The following is a 16,607-nucleotide window of genomic DNA, read 5'->3' on the forward strand; positions in this document are numbered from 1 at the left end:
TCCTAACTGTCAACATTAATGGACTTAATTCTCCAATCAAACGACATAGGCTCATAAGTTGGATCAAAAATCAAGATCCATCTTTCTGCTGCCTCCAAGAGACACATCTATCCAGCAAAAGTAAACATCTTCTAAAAGTGAAAGGCTGGAAACAAATCTATCAAGCAAATGGCCCCCATAAGCAGGCTGGAGTTGCAATCCTAGTATCAGACAAAATTGACTTCAAATTAAAAAAGGTAAGAAGAGACAAAGAAGGTTACTACATACTAGTAAAAGGATCTCTCCAACAGGAAGAAATAACCATCCTAAATATCTACACGCCAAATGCAGGAGCACCCAACTTCATCAAACAAACACTACTGGCTCTAAAAACATTCATAGACCCAAACACAATGATAGTGGGGGACTTTAACACTCCACTATCACCTCTGGACAGATCAACACGCCAAAAACTGAACAAAGAAACCACAGAACTAAACAATTGCATAGACCAACTAGACTTAATCGACATCTACAGAATATTCCACCCAGCAAGGACAGAATACACATTCTTTTCGGCAGCACACGGAACATTCTCCAAAATAGATCACATCTTAGGGCACAAAGAAAAGCTGTACAAATTCAGAAGTATCAAAATCATTCCCTGCATTCTTTCAGACCACAATGGAATAAAATTAGAGCTCAACTCATTCAGCCACCACAGAAAATCCCACAATTCATGGAGACTAAAGAACACACTGCTGAACCATCAGTGGATCATTGAAGAAATTAAAACAGAAATTCAAATGTTTATGGACTTCAACCAAGTTGAGGGCACAAAGTACCAGCTCCTTTGGGACACAGCAAAGGCAGTACTCAGAGGAAAATTTATATCTCTGAGTACATACATCAACAAACTGGAGAAACAGCAACTCAGTAATTTAAGGAAGCACCTTAATTTTCTGGAGAGAGAACAGCAAGCCAAACCCCAAGTCAATAGACGGAAGCAAATAATTAAAATCAAATCAGAATTAAATCAATTAGAGACGAAAAAAAACCATCGAAAGAATCAACAAAACAAAGAGTTGGTTCTTTGAAAAACTCAACAAGATAGACAGACCCCTGGCAAACCTGACCAAAGAACGAAGGCAGCACACTCAAATAAACAAGATAAGAGATGAAACAGGTAGCATCACCACAGAAATAACCAAAATTCAGAAAATAATAAGGGACTATTTTGCAAACCTTTGTGCCAACAAATTCGAGAACTTGGAAGAAATGGATGATTTCCTAGAAAAAATTGATACCCCCAAACTCAACTATGAAGACTTAAACCTTCTAAACAGACCCATATCCAGTATTGAAATAGAAACAGCAATAAATGATCTCCCATCCAAGAAAAGCCCAGGTCCAGATGGATTCACCGCAGAATTCTACAAGGCCTTCAAAACAGAACTCACTCCAATATTTCTCAAACTCTTCAATGAAATTGAAAGAGAACGTTCACTGCCAGACTCATTTTATGAAGCCAGTATAACCCTCATCCCAAAACCAGGCAGAGACTCATCACGGAAAGAGGACTACAGACCAATCTCCCTGATGAACATAGATGCAAAAATTCTCAACAAAATTCTGGCCAATCGACTTCAACAGGTCATCAAAAAAATCATACACCACGATCAAACTGGATTCATCCCAGGGATGCAAAGCTGGTTTAATATACGCAAGTCAATTAATGTAATCCACCACATCAACCAGAGCAAGGTAAAGAACCACATGGTTTTATCGCTGGATGCGGAAAAAGCGTTCGATAAAATCCAGCACCCATTTATGCTAAAAGCCCTGGAAAAACTGGGATTCCAGGGAACATTCCTGAATATAATCAAGGCAGTTTATGACAAACCAACAGCAAGCATAACTCTAAATGGTGAAAAACTAAAGCCATTCCCTTTAAAATCAGGAACAAGGCAGGGATGTCCACTCTCTCCCCTGCTCTTCAACATAGTACTAGAATTCCTAGCCAGAGCAATTAAGCAAGAAGAGAATATAAAGGGGATCCAAATAGGAAAAGATGAAGTTAAACTTTCTCTCTTCGCAGATGACATGATCCTATACCTAAAGAATCCCATAGACTCTACCCCCAAGCTACTAGAGCTGATACAAAACTTTGGCAAAGTTGCAGGATATAAAATAAACCTTCAAAAATCAACGGCCTTTCTCTATGCTAACAACCCGAAGACCGAGGCTGAAATCAGGAAAGCAACTCCTTTTGCAATAGCCCCCAAAAACATAAAATACCTAGGAATAACCTTAACCAAAGAAGTGAAAGACCTCTTTGAAGAGAACTTTAAAAGCTTGAAAAATGAAATTAAGTCAGAACTAAGAAAATGGAAAAACCTCCCATGCTCCTGGATTGGGAGGATTAATATAATCAAAATGGCAATATTGCCAAAGGCTATCTACAAATTCAATGCAATACCCATTAATATCCCAACACCATTCTTTAATGAAATAGAGGAAGCAATCCAGAAATTCATATGGAATAATAAAAGACCTAGAATAGCAAAAACACTCCTAAGCAGAAAGAACAGTGCTGGAGGAATTACAATACCCAACTTCAAGCTGTATTATAAAGCTATAGTAATAAAAACAGCTTGGTATTGGCACCGGAACAGGCCTGAAGACCAATGGAACAGAATTGAAGACCCAGAATTAAACCCACAGAACTATGCCTACTTAATCTTTGATAAAGGAGCTAAAACAATAGTATGGAAGAAAGATAGCCTCTTTAACAAGTGGTGCTGGCAAAACTGGCTCAACACATGCAACAAACTAAAACTAGATCCTTATATATCACCCTGCACCAAAATCAATTCCAAATGGATTAAAGACCTTGAAATCAAAACAGGCACCCTGAAGACACTAAAGGAAGGAGTAGGAGAAACACTTGGGCTCCTTGGCACAGGACGGAACTTCCTTAACAAAGACCCTGAAATGCTACAAATCAAAGAAAGGTTGGACAAATGGGACTGCATCAAACTTCAGAGCTTCTGCACGGCAAAGGACATAGCTCTCAAGATAAACAGAAAGCCCACAGACTGGGAGAAAATCTTTACCGGACATTCAACAGACAAAGGCCTCATCTCTAAAATATATGCAGAACTAAAAAAATTACCTTCTTCCAAAACAAAACTGCAAAGAACAAATAGCCCCCTCATCAAGTGGGCTAAAGACTTACAAAGAAACTTCTCTGATGAGGAAATGAGAATGGCCAATAGACATATGAAAAAATGCTCTACATCACTGGCCATAAAGGAAATGCAAATCAAAACAACATTGAGATTCCATCTCACCCCAGCAAGAATGTCATATATCAAGAAAATTAATAATAACAATTGTTGGAGGGGATGTGGCCAAAAGGGAACCCTACTTCATTGTTGGTGGGAATGTAAACTGGTTCAGCCACTCTGGCAAGCAGTATGGAGATTCCTCAGAAGGCTCAATATAGAACTCCCCTATGACCCAGCAGCCCCACTGTTGGGTATCTATCCAAAAGACCACAAACAAAATCACAGTAATGCCACCAGCACAACAATGTTCATCGCAGCACAGTTTGTCATAGCGAGAAGCTGGAACCAACCCAGATGCCCCTCCATAGATGAATGGATCAGGAAAATGTGGTACATTTACACAATGGAATTTTATGCCTCTATCAGAAAGAATGACATTGTTCCATTTGTAAGGAAATGGAAGGACTTGGAAAAAGTTATACTAAGTGAAGTGAGCCAGACCCAAAGAAACATGGACTCTATGGCCTCCCTTATTGGGAATAATTAGTACAGGTTTAGGCAAGCCATAGCAGAGCATCACAAGGCCCAATAGCTATACCCTTAGAAACACATAAGATGATGCTAAGTGAAATGAACTCCATGATATGGAAACAAGTGATATATCACAGTTATAACTACTTTCAACGTCCTATGTGTATGTGTAGTTTCTATTATTGATGATGTTTTGTATCACCTTCCTATGTTTGTACCTACACTATCTCTGTAATCTTATCTGAGTATATTGGAAACCGTGTTTACTGGTATTGGAAGTAGGAAATTCAAAGGGAATACCAAATTCGAGAGACACAGGGTAAAAAAAGAGAAATAACTACAAAAGCAATACTTGTAAAACTGTTTGCTGTAAGTGAACTGAACAACTGGGGGGGGAGGGAAAGGGGGGAGGGAGGGGGGCATGAGGGACAAGGCAACAAACAGTACAAGAAATGTATCCAATGCCCAACGTATGACACTGTAACCTCTCTGTACGTCAGTTTGATAATAAAAATTTGAGAAAAAAAAAAAAAGACAAGGAACAGAAGCAAATACTAGTGTCATCGTTTGAGTGGTGTATGTGAGGAGGGGGGACATTGCCTGGGAGATGGGCCTCGGTGTCCTATCTGGGCCTGCAAGATGGGTTCAAGCAAAGTGAACAAGCCTCTGGTAGAAAGCTGGGACTTTTGCCAGGAGCAAAACAATTACAATTAAATGAATGACAAGGTCTTAACTGCAAGGAACTAATTTTGAGAGTGGAGAGAAAAACAGCTGGTCACAGCTGAAAATATTTTTCCTATGCTGTGGGATATACATGTAGATGCAACAAAGAGACACATGGTAATGGATGTGTGACTTTAAGCTACTAAAAAATTTCAGTCTAGCCTTGAAAAACAGCACTTAGGAATACTGGCAAAAAGCTCAATTGAGCTGTAGCTCTAGCAATCTCTTACTTAAAAACAAAAACAAAAACCCTGAACATTTTCATTTGATCATTTTGAAATAGTAGAACACGTAACTTGAAAGAAAACTCCAAATGAGTCTAAAGACTGTAAAAGAACTTTGGACAAAATGTTGCAATGCTTGCTTACACAAATGCAATTTAGGTAACATTAGGAGAATGAGGACTTTTTATTACTTGTGACTTAAAGAAATACCAGAAATAAGGAACTCACTTTTCTCTTCATGAGCATGTTTGGAATATATGTAATTTCTACCTAACTTTTAAAATTAAATAGAAGGAGGAGGAGGAGGAGGAGAAGGAGGAGGAGGAGGAGGGACGCTGGAAGACAGAGGCAGAAAGAGGAAGACTAAAAGGACTCTTGAAATTTAGTATTATGCTAATTGGACATATGCTGGTATCTTGACAGAGCATTTCAGTAATGAGTATGTTGCTTTTTTATGTAGGAGATAAAAATAAGCTTAAATCCTTAAGATATATTTATATGTCTGTAAGTACAGCATTACTATACTAAAACACTAAATTAGGCAATTTTCTCAGTGATCACAAACTATATTTGGTTTTCTATATTTTGCATCCATTGACCATAAAAATAAAATTCAGTTACAAAAATACCCTTCAGTGAACTCCACAGTACAGAGCTAGTTCCAGAGTTTCATGATCGAAATCTTATGAAATCTCATTATTTTAGATGGTGTTTTTAAATTGGAGAACGAGATGCTAATTTCCAGTGCCGAAGAAAATGTGTCTTCTCCTCTATATCATGTCTCCCCATGCATTGTTAGCTATGTATTAGAGAATAACTCTGTTGCCTGAAATTTTCTTGTGGTGTTGGGGGACAAACCCAGGGCTTTGTTGGACATCCTAGGCAAATGCTCTTATTAACCACTTAGCTGTATCCATAGTCCTTCTGCTGCACTTTGAGTATTAAACTTAATCTTTTTGTTGTTGTTGTTGTTGGTCATAGGACTTGAACTCAGGGCTTGGGCATTGTCCCTGAGCTGTTTTGCTCAAGGCAAGTGCTCTACCACTTTGAGACACAGATCCACTACTGGTTTCCTGGTGGTTAATCGAGTCTCACAGACTTTCCTGCCCAGGCTGGCTTTGAACTTAAGTCTCAGACTCCTGAGTAGCTAGGATTACAGATGTGAGCCACCAGCACCCAGCCCAAACTCATTCTTCTTAAAAAAAAATACATACATATATATACATATATATAGTTTTATCGTTATTATTAAGGCAATATATAAACAAGTTACCTTTTCATAAGTTAGGTAATGAGTACATTTCTTTTTTGGACAATATCACCCCTTCCTTTGCTTTTCCTCAGTTTTCTCCTGTCAGAGTTCACAAGTTACATAGTTCAATTTCCACATAGTGTGTACTCAGCAGCATAACTGCATTTGTTTACCCTTCCTCCCTCTGTTTTGTCCCCTGAAAAAGAAAAAAGACTACCACACAAAAATACCACCACCACTACTACCACCACCACCAACAACAAAAAAGATACCCATGTTTCCATTTCCTGGAAAACTTACTATTTTTAAAGATAACCTAATATAACCTAAGATAGTAACAGTGAAACTCTGAATTCTGTCCCTTCTTCACTTCTAAAAAATGTTTAAAAAATCATGTTATGATTTTTTAATAGCAGTTTTACAAATAATGGTTGTTTCCAGAGCAATCTCTCCTGATCGCTTTCTCCATTTGTCTGAACTCCAGAAAATCCAATACCAATTAAGTAGATTTCCAGTTCTAAAGAAAGAACAAAACCCTGCGTCTTTAGGGACTGTATTAAGATGAGTCATGCCACACACTGGAAGAAAATCATTAACATTATATTCCATATGCTTTTTATAAGTAATTATTATTTGTGACTGATGTAACAATATAAGAGTATTCTTTAAGCAGCTAGGTTAAACTGCTTTTTATTATTGGTGTTGTAAAATTCTAGCTTTTTGATGAAAATAAATTAAGGTTTGATCATTAGATACTAATAAATGGTAAGGTATTTTCAAAAGATCTTTACATATTCTTTTTTTTTTTTTTTTTTTTTTTTGCCAGTCCTGGGGCTTGGACTCAGGGCCTGAGCACTGTCCCTGGCTTCTTTTTGCTCAAGGCTAGCACTCTGCCACTTGAGCCACAGCGCCACTTCTGGCCATTTTCTGTATATGTGGTGCTGGGGAATCGAACCCAGGGCCTCATGTATATGAGGCAGGCACTCTTGCCACTAGGCCATATCCCCAGTCTACATATTCTTTTGTTTTCTTCAACTCTACTGTCATATTTCTTTTGTCTTTTTTAAAATATATATTCTTAAGTACCACTTATTGTGTTTTGGTAATGTTTTGATTCATATCATGGAGTCTTGTCTATTTGTTTTTAGCAAGTGCACCAAGATCAGAAACACTACAAGAACAGGGTCCCATCCCTAAACAGAAAGGAGTGTTATGGCTCAGGGGACAGCCACACCACCATTTGAACTCCAGCAGAGCAGTGGCAACCACCAGTGATGACTCAGAAGTCTACATGACATTTAATGTCTGTTCATCATGGCAGAAGTCGATACTCTTTCTTTAAAACCATCTGAAAAGGCTGCAGAAAGCTTGTAGATATTAGGTTATCTTAAAAAAAAATCAGAAGTCAAACTAATACCACTTAAGTCTATAAAAGTATGTCAACTGAGAGATAACATGTAGGGCACTTACTAATACATAGGAAAAAAACCCCAAATGTATAGAAAAAAATTGCACAGCTGATGTTTAGATATCTCTGACATGAAAGCCAATTAAAAGTTTAAGTCATTTTTTAGGTTTGGTCAAGCATGAAGACAAATTACATTCACTCAAGTTACATTATTTAAAGCATTAGAATCTCTGTCTAAAATGAGCCTGATACATTTGTGCAAGTTTTGTAATAGGTTGCCTTGCTTCAAAATGAGTAAAATCACTCACCCAGAAACTTTTCAATTTTTCAGTGGACTGACATCAAACACAAGTCTAATTGCCACACACAACAAATATTAAGACTCTACTGGGAATACACCTTCCTTTTTTCCCCTTGTATTTAGGAACTGGATGGTTTCAAGTCAAGAGACCATCAAACCCAGCAGCAGTAAAATCCATGCAGAGCAAAGTTACTGAAACAATGACGGCAGTTTCTGACCAAGAACAACATACTAAATATTATAAAGTTACGTAGCACCTCAATGGTTCTAGAAGGTAAAAGGAGAGAATTATGCATCTGCAAAGAACTAAAATTAGAAAAGCTGCCATATGGCTCTGTAAAGCCAGTAGCACATTCTTATTCATTAGGAAGCATTCTGCTAACATAAAAACACAAGGCCCTTCCTTTGCTCACCAAATGTGTTTATCTTTTCAACATTAATGCACTATATATCATCGAGCTGCTTAAGTCTCCTGCGATGCATATTAAAAATGTGCAGCTGCACTTTCTTTAGTAATGGGAGGAACCTAAGTCCCAAGTTGCTTCCCTCTCTTTCTTACATTGAGCTTCTTGTTACCATATCATGATTTTCTCTGGCATGAAAATCAGCAAAATTAACCAAAGGCCATCTCCACCCAGTTATACTTCAGGGAAAGCAACAGACTTGGGTTCATTTTAATCAATGGTGAGGCATGACTAAAATAGATTCAATAATCATGTCACAAACTGAAAATCTGCTGGCATACAATTATCAAGACAGGGGTAGCCAGTTATCTGAACAGACTCAGGTAAAACTTGCTAGAAACTGCTTTTTGCTCATAAAATCATCCATTCTGTTGTCACCCATATATTTTTGCTTAGTGCCCCATATACAACCTGTCAGTGTAGTCAGAAGGCAAGAACCCAAGGAAACGTGTTTTTAGAAGTGGCACAAATGATGGAGTGACTAGGCAACAGGTACATATATCAGTAACTTTGCTACAGTAGCAATAACTCATTCAGTGTGTTCATGTGCCACTACCTTCATCTACAACAATGGAACATCATGAAGGATGACCAAATATACAGGAAGACTGCTTATTAGAGTAAATTCTAATGTATTAGCTAAGGGTTTAGAAGCTATCCAAATAAGGGCATGTAATAATCATGAGTCAGAAATTGTAAAAGTGGTTTCTTTCAAAGACATATGTGATTCAAAAGCAGTGCCAGAAAAAGCACAAAACAGGAAGGAGCATGGGCAGCTTCTTCATGGGCAAAAGAGTCCAATTCCCCAGGATAAAGTAGTGACTGCAGTATCTGAGGCCAATGTAAGAGAGGTCTCTGCAGATCTGCTTCAGATCAGGGTCAATGGTATCTGCTTCTGGAGTCAAAGCTGAGGAGAAGCATGATCCCGAAAAAACAAACAAACAACATACAGTCTAATTAATACTCCCCAGGTATCTCACAGCCAAAAATCTGTAATAGCTAACAATTTGGTTTAAGCTGGGTACTGGTGGCTCATACCTATAATCCTAGCTACTCAGGAAGGCTGAGATCTGATGATTGAGATTCAAAGCTAGACCAAGCAGAAGTCTGTGAGATTCCAATTAACTACCAAAAAGCCAGAAGCAGGGCTGTGACTCAATCGGTAGAGTACTAGATTTGAGTAAAAAAGTCAGGGAGGGACAGGGTCCAGGTCTTAAGTTCAAGTCCCACAACCAGCACGCACACATGCACACGTGCGTGCGTGCATACACACACACACGATTGGTTCAGTATGGATCAACTCTGTAAGTTGGTAACTAAGACAAAGCTCTGAAGAAATCCTAAGTGAGCATCTAGGGAGGAAAACCTGGGGTTATTTGAGATCTGAGGTACTTGAACAATTACTGAAGGAAAGAGTACCATTAGTCAGTTCGTAACTACCATTATGTGTTGGGTCACTGCTCCTTCTTTGTAAGTTTTATGTCTCACAAAATTTTGTTCTTGTTTTCTAATGTTAGGAACCTTGTATGGGAATGGGACTACATAGTAGTTAACACACACAGCATATGTGTGTGTCTATATATGTGTGTATACATACAGATAGATAGATAATAGAGAGGCAGATAGATAGATACCTCTAATTTTTTTTTAATCCTTACCCTACAGAAATGAAAGAACACAAGTTTACTATCAAGACTCAAGAAAAGATGGGTAAAAAGTGCATAATTCTAGGAGTTGATCAGTCAGAAGTTCTACAGGCTCCAAGAAAATTTTTGTTAAAAGAAATTATACAAAATATCATATCATATCATATCACAAAGTTTATTCTGTTCAATTCTTCAAATAGTTTTCAGTTTCTTTTTCCTTCCTTTTATTCAGTCACAGGGCTTGAACTCAGGGCATGGGCGCTGTCACTGAGGTCTTTCACTCAAGGCTCTACCACTTTGAGCCATAGCACCACTTCCAGTTTTCTGGCAGTTAACTGGAGATAAGAGTCTCATTGACTTTCCTGGCCAGGCTGGCTTTGAACCATGATCCTCAGATCTCAGCCTCCTGAGTAGTTAGGATTACAAGCATGAGCCACCAGCGCCACTAGTGTTTTCATTTTCAACTCACTTTTTTACACATAAATTCAAAATGGCCTTGGTCTTTATGAACTTGGCACTGGCAAGGCTATTCAGTTATGAGAGTTGATCAAGTAAGGCAAAATGCTGTGAGGAACAGAGGAGTTAGGATTTGTCTTCCAGCACTCAAGAAAAGAGTGATCAGCTGGGCCAGTCTCCGGCTACTAACACTGATATGAGTAAAGACTGGTTAAAAGATTCATTCTGAAGACCAAATATGCCAAACCATTAACCACCTCCAAACCAGCAGGAAAGTTATATAAGAAAGAGAAGTCTGATTGGTATTTGTTAGCTTTTCTGGAGGTGAGGATAGGTACTAGAATTTGAACTCTAGGCCTTGCCATGTAAACCATGTCCCTGTATCTATATTTTGAATAAATATTTCCAAACTTAGATTGCATAGCACATCACTAAATTGAGTAAGAAATCAATTAAAACAGTAGGCAAAAGGAAGAGGACTGTGAAACATTTGGAAAACAATCCAAGAGGAGATCTTCCTAATTCGACACAAAATGATGTTTCATTAGTCTTATCATAGTACTCTTAATTCAATGTGCTTTCTAGAAAGAGTTCTTACCAAATCTCCGTTCAATAATTACTGTATTCCACAATGAGAACAGGTTTAAATCAATCTTTAAAGTATGCTTCAAATTTCATATGGCATGAATTCTCTCCAAATGAAGTAGTAAGGGCAGTGAACCATCAAGCAAACATCTACAACAGCTTAAAGCAGCAGACAACAAGTATGCATTCTTCAAGAGCTGACCTGCATCAAACCAGGTAGCAACAGAGGCTTGTCCACAATCTTAGAAATTGCCAGTGCTTATATGTTTTAGAGTCCAACAAAAGTGTAGACAAGAGGTAGCCTTCTTCTTCCTTCCTTATGCATGTATATGTTTTAGAGTCCAACAAAAGTGTAGACAAGAGGTAGCCTTCTTCTTCCTTCCTTATGCATGTAGCATTTTTCCTTATACACACAGCATTCTGTGTAAGTTGTGGGGGAAATCATTGTTATAGTGACGAGTAGTATCCTTGAGGTTTATATTGTGCTCTCAAATAAAGGGGCTATATTTAAGTAATCATATCCACTCACAAGAAATTAGAACATTTAAAGCCTGTCAGTTTGCTGTCCAAATTAAGGCTATAACAGATACATCACAAAGATCACAAGAACCGTGCCTATTCCACAGATAAGACAACAAAAAATTTCTCTGAAGGAAAATTATAATCATCCATATACACTATGCAATGTATCACATTGCAGTAGTTCATTATATATGTGAAAAATCACAATGGCAAATTATCCTTAATTTGGGTTAAGTTGTTCTTAGTATACTGGTTTAAGTTAGGTAAAAATTATTTTTGTTTTACATATATCAGGCAGAAGACATATCTACTTCATATGCACACACTCTTAATGAAATAAAATGGAATCTTCATAGATGTATTCTTCTTACTGTCAATCTTAATTATTCTACTTAAGTCTTAACAACTTCAAAAGCAGTCTATGGAATGGCATTTTGAAAGAACAAGTTCAGCTTCAGTACAGTTGGACAGTTTGAAACCAAGAAACCTGTTTTAGAAATCCTATCCACCCAGTGCTGGCTTGCAGGTGAGGCAGATAATGTGGCTGAAAATGACTGACAGAAGAGCTGGAAGGCTCTGAAGGAGAAGAACACAGCCAGCCTTTTTGCATACTTAACCTGGCCTAGAGAGGTGCTGGCCTTTTGTCACTGGTAATTCATTCACCTGTCTCTCAATGAATCAACTACTGCCTTTGATTTGCTTTTTCAAAATGTACTGTTTGTTGTTTTTATTGCACCAATGCACAGTGTGGTTTTCCAGATACTAGAATGGTGGTAGTTCTCAGCTCTGAAATGCCAAGGAAAACATTTGATTGCATATAGGGTTTCCTGAGAGCAAGTTAGTACATGACCTCAATCTTTTCCAAGCTTATCATAATGCCACGAGGCTGTGCTGATTCAGCAAAGCAATCCATAATCACTGGCAAAATGCCTCTGCCTCACAGGGATGTTATTAGGCTTAATAAAATAATGCATGTGAGACACTTCAAGATCTGAAGAAGGCAAGTGCTAAGTAATAATATTATTCTGTGTTTATAATTTTAAGCACCTTTATAATGACAAGACCTTATATTTCTGTGCACAAATTACAAATAAAAACCACTTTAAATAACTATCATAAAAACACAAGAAGAATCTGAAATCATTCTGGTTTTAAAAATGGAATACACAGACTCTAATGCTAAGAGAAAATGAAGAGAATCAGAGAAGTTTCTGGTAAAGGTAAAGAATATTACATGTCTTTGTGATAAAATATAAATTAAACTTGTAATTTTACTGTAATTATTAAGGTACTGGTATTAGTGAATTAAATTGAGTAACACTTCTGTTTTGTTTTGCTATTTTTTTGGTGCTAGTTCTGGGGCTTGAACTCAGGGCCTGGGTGCTGTCCCTGAACTTTTGTGTTCAAGGGTAGCACTCTACTATTACTGCAGTTCTGGAGACAAGAGTCTCACGGACTTTTCTGCCTTGGCTGGTTTTGAACTGTGATTCTCAGATTTCAGTCTCCTAAGTATCTAGGATTACAGATGTGAGCCACCAGCATCTGGCAACTTATATGGTTTTTAACCAATAAACTTATATTTTAGGTCAAGTCAGTGAAACGAATATGTTTCTCCAGTTGTGAACATCAGTCTTAAGTAACATGACTAAAAATACAAATACTTTGCTGTAGGTGTTTTCTTCCTCTTTCTAAATATTATAGTAAGTCTGCTTTGTTTTTTTTAAAAAAAAAAGGGGGGGAGGGGCAATAATATCTGTCTCAGATAAGCAATACCTGACATTTTCCCTCGGATTAAGTCCAGCCAGGGTATATGATGCACGAAGTCCACGTCAGTTGGGTGTATCCAACAGAGCAGGCTGGGCTGAAATGTTAACACTGAGCTCTAAAGTGTCACTATCTCTACTGGGTAGCAATATATTCTTCTTGGCTCAGCAAGTACCACTCCTCAAAGTAATCTCAGAATCTCAGGGATTCAAGCCTTTACCCTTGGTATTTCCCTGTATAGTCCTAATGTCACTTGCTACATCATATGGCAATAATCTAATTGGATCTTCTCTGAATTCCCGTAGGACCATCAATCCAGAAACCAGAAACTGGTTTTCTCTTCTTGCACTCTCTTTCAGTCTACTGTAAGTGCTGACTATGTAGACACAACAGGGCAGACGTGGGGAGAGTGAAGTGCTGGCCGCATTGGAGGAAAGCACAAAAGTGTCCTGCAGGTGGACTGAGATCCCTTAGGGGATCAACTCCAACAAATAAGACAAGAACTCTTTAATACTCTTTTAGAATTTCTTTTTCCAAATAGTAGTATTTTATGTTTTTGAAAGGAATCATGATGTCAGGTGGTAGGGATGCAAAAGGCTAAAAGAAAAGCTTCGCCCTTTTCTGAGTTTTAAGGCACACTGCCAGGATTAAGCCAAGAGCGAAGTAGGATTGACAGGCTATCTTTTTAAAGGAGAAAGGACTTGTGAATGAATTGACAATTTAAAACTTGTGAGTATGAGTTGATGTGTGAACGTATTTTATTCATTTAGCTGGGAGACTCGGCTTGCTTGAAGAGTTAAGTTTAGGAAACTGCATTACCTAGATGCTGAATGAATACAGACTCTAATTATTTGAGATTTTCACTGAGAATACTTTTATCAGAATATGAATCAGCAAGGCTAATTCTTACCTTAAAATAAATTTCCATCAACACACCAGGAACCATACAGGAACCACTTCAGGATGCTAACAGTGCCTAATTAGTTCTCTGAGGTATTTAGCACAAATGAATTTGAAAATAAAAAGGTGATGGCTAATGATCTTCTAAATAATTCTCTAAGAATAAGCCAGATTGTCAATGAAGTTAGATTTATAAATCTCAAAAATTCAGGCTGAGAACATATTTTACAGGAATAATAAAATTTGTTAACTTTTCAAAGTTAAACCTAGTCAAGTGGTGGGCTTTAAAACAGAAAGGTGTGCCACCATTTAACTACAGAGTGTCTATACAATGTAAGTTATAGGATCTTTTCTTTCTAAGAAAAGTGTGAGTCTCTAATTTAGAAGCAAAACTAAAACCTATCGGAGCATAGATCTTCTCACTTGCTTATCCTAATACTGAAATTGGGAACTCAATTTAAAACTTTACTCCCTGCAAATGCAGAATTTAAAAGAGTACATAGAAGTTAGTTAACTGGGGGGAAAAGAAATTACCTAAGGGGCTCTTCAGAGGAATACAGAAGTGAAGCAATATGGAGAATTACCACTATCATTTACTTCTTACAAGAAAGTAAAAGAGAGGGGCTGGGGATATAGCCTAGTGGCAAGAGTGCCTGCCTCGGATACACGAGGCCCTAGGTTCGATTCCCCAGCACCACATATACAGAAAACGGCCAGAAGCGGCGCTGTGGCTCAAGTGGCAGAGTGCTAGCCTTGAGCGGGAAGAAGCCAGGGACAATGCTCAGGCCCTGAGTCCAAGGCCCAGGACTGGCCAAAAAAAAAAAAAAAGAAAGTAAAAGAGAGGGAGTGACTATTCAGTATGATTATACTGTAAAAGTGCAAAAAGTAGGTAGGGTATCTAAAGGAATTATTTAGGAGAAGATACTTTGGTGGTACAAAAAGTAAAGCAAGTAGATCTACTAAAAAGAAAACTAATAATGAAACTGGTAGGTATATGACACTGGCCCAAGAACATTTGGCACTTGTAAGTCTTTACAAATGCTGACATTAAATGTTTTCAGCTTAGTGATTAACAACTTCCATGACCCTGCACTACAGGGGTCACTTTATGAAAAAAAGTTCAATTAATTTATGTATTTTTAAAAACATGGAATATGTTTATGGAGTCCTGCAGGTGAAGAATGGGTAGTGTGTGTGTGTGTGTGTGTGTGTGTGTGTGTGTGTAAATTTTCATGTGTGTGCTAGTATTGGGGTTTGCGTGTCATCCTTGCGCAGTGGCCATGCTAATCTTCTCTGTATCATTACAATTTTAGTATACATGCTGCAGAAGTGAGCACTTGGTCTTGGAGTTTGAACTCAGGACCTTATACTCTCCATAGGCTTTTTGTGCTCAAGGCTGATGATCTACCACTTGAGCCAAAGCTCCAATTTTGGCTTTTGGTTGGTACTTGACCTAAGAGTCACATGGACTTATCTTGCTGGGCTGGCTTTGGTCCACATTCCTCAGATCTCAGCCTTCTGAGTATTAGCTAGTATTACAGATATGAGCCACTGGCTTCGTCAGTGAGTATATTCTTAGAATCCTAAGAGACTACATATTGTAGACAAGTATGAGAGATAAAAACTGCTATGGCTTTGAAACTATTAGGATATCGATTCAAAGCTCCAAGGTCTGCCTGTGAGTCAGAAAGTGAATATTCACTTCAGTCCTGAAGGACATGCCTCAAACTGAACAGGTGCCTCCTCCACAGTCCTAGTACCTGCTTACAATATCCTCTGGCAAAGGAGCTCCTCCGAAAATAAACTTTTTGGGGGGAGGGGGCAGCAGGGGGGAGGAGGAGAGTAGGTTTGCCACTCCTGGGGCTTGAACTCAGGGCCTGGGTACTGTCCTAGCACTTCTTTTTGCTTAAGGCTAGTATCCTACCACTTGAGCCACAGCTCCACTTCCAGTTTTTTGGGTAGTTTATTGGAGATAAAGAGTCTCATAGACTTTTGAACCACGATTCTCAGATCTTGTTCTCCTGAGTAGCTAGGATTAGAGGTGTGAGCCACCAACACCTAGCTAACAAATGTTTTTCTTCAAGTGATCTCAGACCTACTACTACTATGTGGGCTTTGTCTCTATGAACAGACCCTAAAGAAGAGGGAGAGAAGCAGAGATGGAGGAAGAAAAACAGACAGCAGACAGACATGCACACATGCATGTACATGTGAGATAAAGCCTTTGTAAGAACTAGAGGGGACCCAATCATCTTCAGTGAGATAAAAAGAGAAAAACTGAAGTTGAAATAGAGAGTTGACCAAGACTGAACTTCACTTATATTTCAAAGAACACCTAGAACACAATTTCTTATGAATTTAAAAAACTTCCTGAAAAGGTGTGATTTTTGCTATTTTACTTGTTAGTAGCAGTGACAATCCTTACACAATTTCAAGAGTTGAACATTTACTGTGGATCATGGGTACACAAAAACCTGAATTTTGAAAAGATCCAGGAGAAATAGAGGGATGGTTAGATGAAGACAGTGGAAGGGGAAGAAGCAAGTGAACTATGAGGAAGAA

General features: G+C 38.2%; 1 protein-coding gene, 1 long non-coding RNA gene and 1 other non-coding gene across 3 annotated transcripts in view; all 3 read right to left on the reverse strand.

The window, feature by feature from the left end:
• The window catches only part of LOC125344541 (nuclear receptor coactivator 2-like), a gene marked incomplete at its 3' end in the record, with an annotated part of 87,150 nt that overhangs the window by 50,351 nt on the left and 20,192 nt on the right, over positions 1–16,607 (reverse strand). The window lies entirely within an intron of this gene.
• LOC125344542 lies at positions 15,188–15,435 on the reverse strand. The gene is made up of 2 exons (XR_007209580.1): positions 15,383–15,435; positions 15,188–15,286 (listed from the first exon to the last, which is right to left on the reverse strand). It is a non-coding gene; the product is annotated as an uncharacterized LOC125344542 (long non-coding RNA).
• LOC125344543 lies at positions 15,275–15,382 on the reverse strand. The gene has a single exon (XR_007209581.1). It is a non-coding gene; the product is annotated as a U6 spliceosomal RNA (small nuclear RNA).

The sequence above is a fragment of the Perognathus longimembris genome, unplaced genomic scaffold (genome assembly GCF_023159225.1).
Source record: "Perognathus longimembris pacificus isolate PPM17 unplaced genomic scaffold, ASM2315922v1 HiC_scaffold_148, whole genome shotgun sequence".
NCBI classification, from domain to species: domain Eukaryota; kingdom Metazoa; phylum Chordata; class Mammalia; order Rodentia; family Heteromyidae; genus Perognathus; species Perognathus longimembris.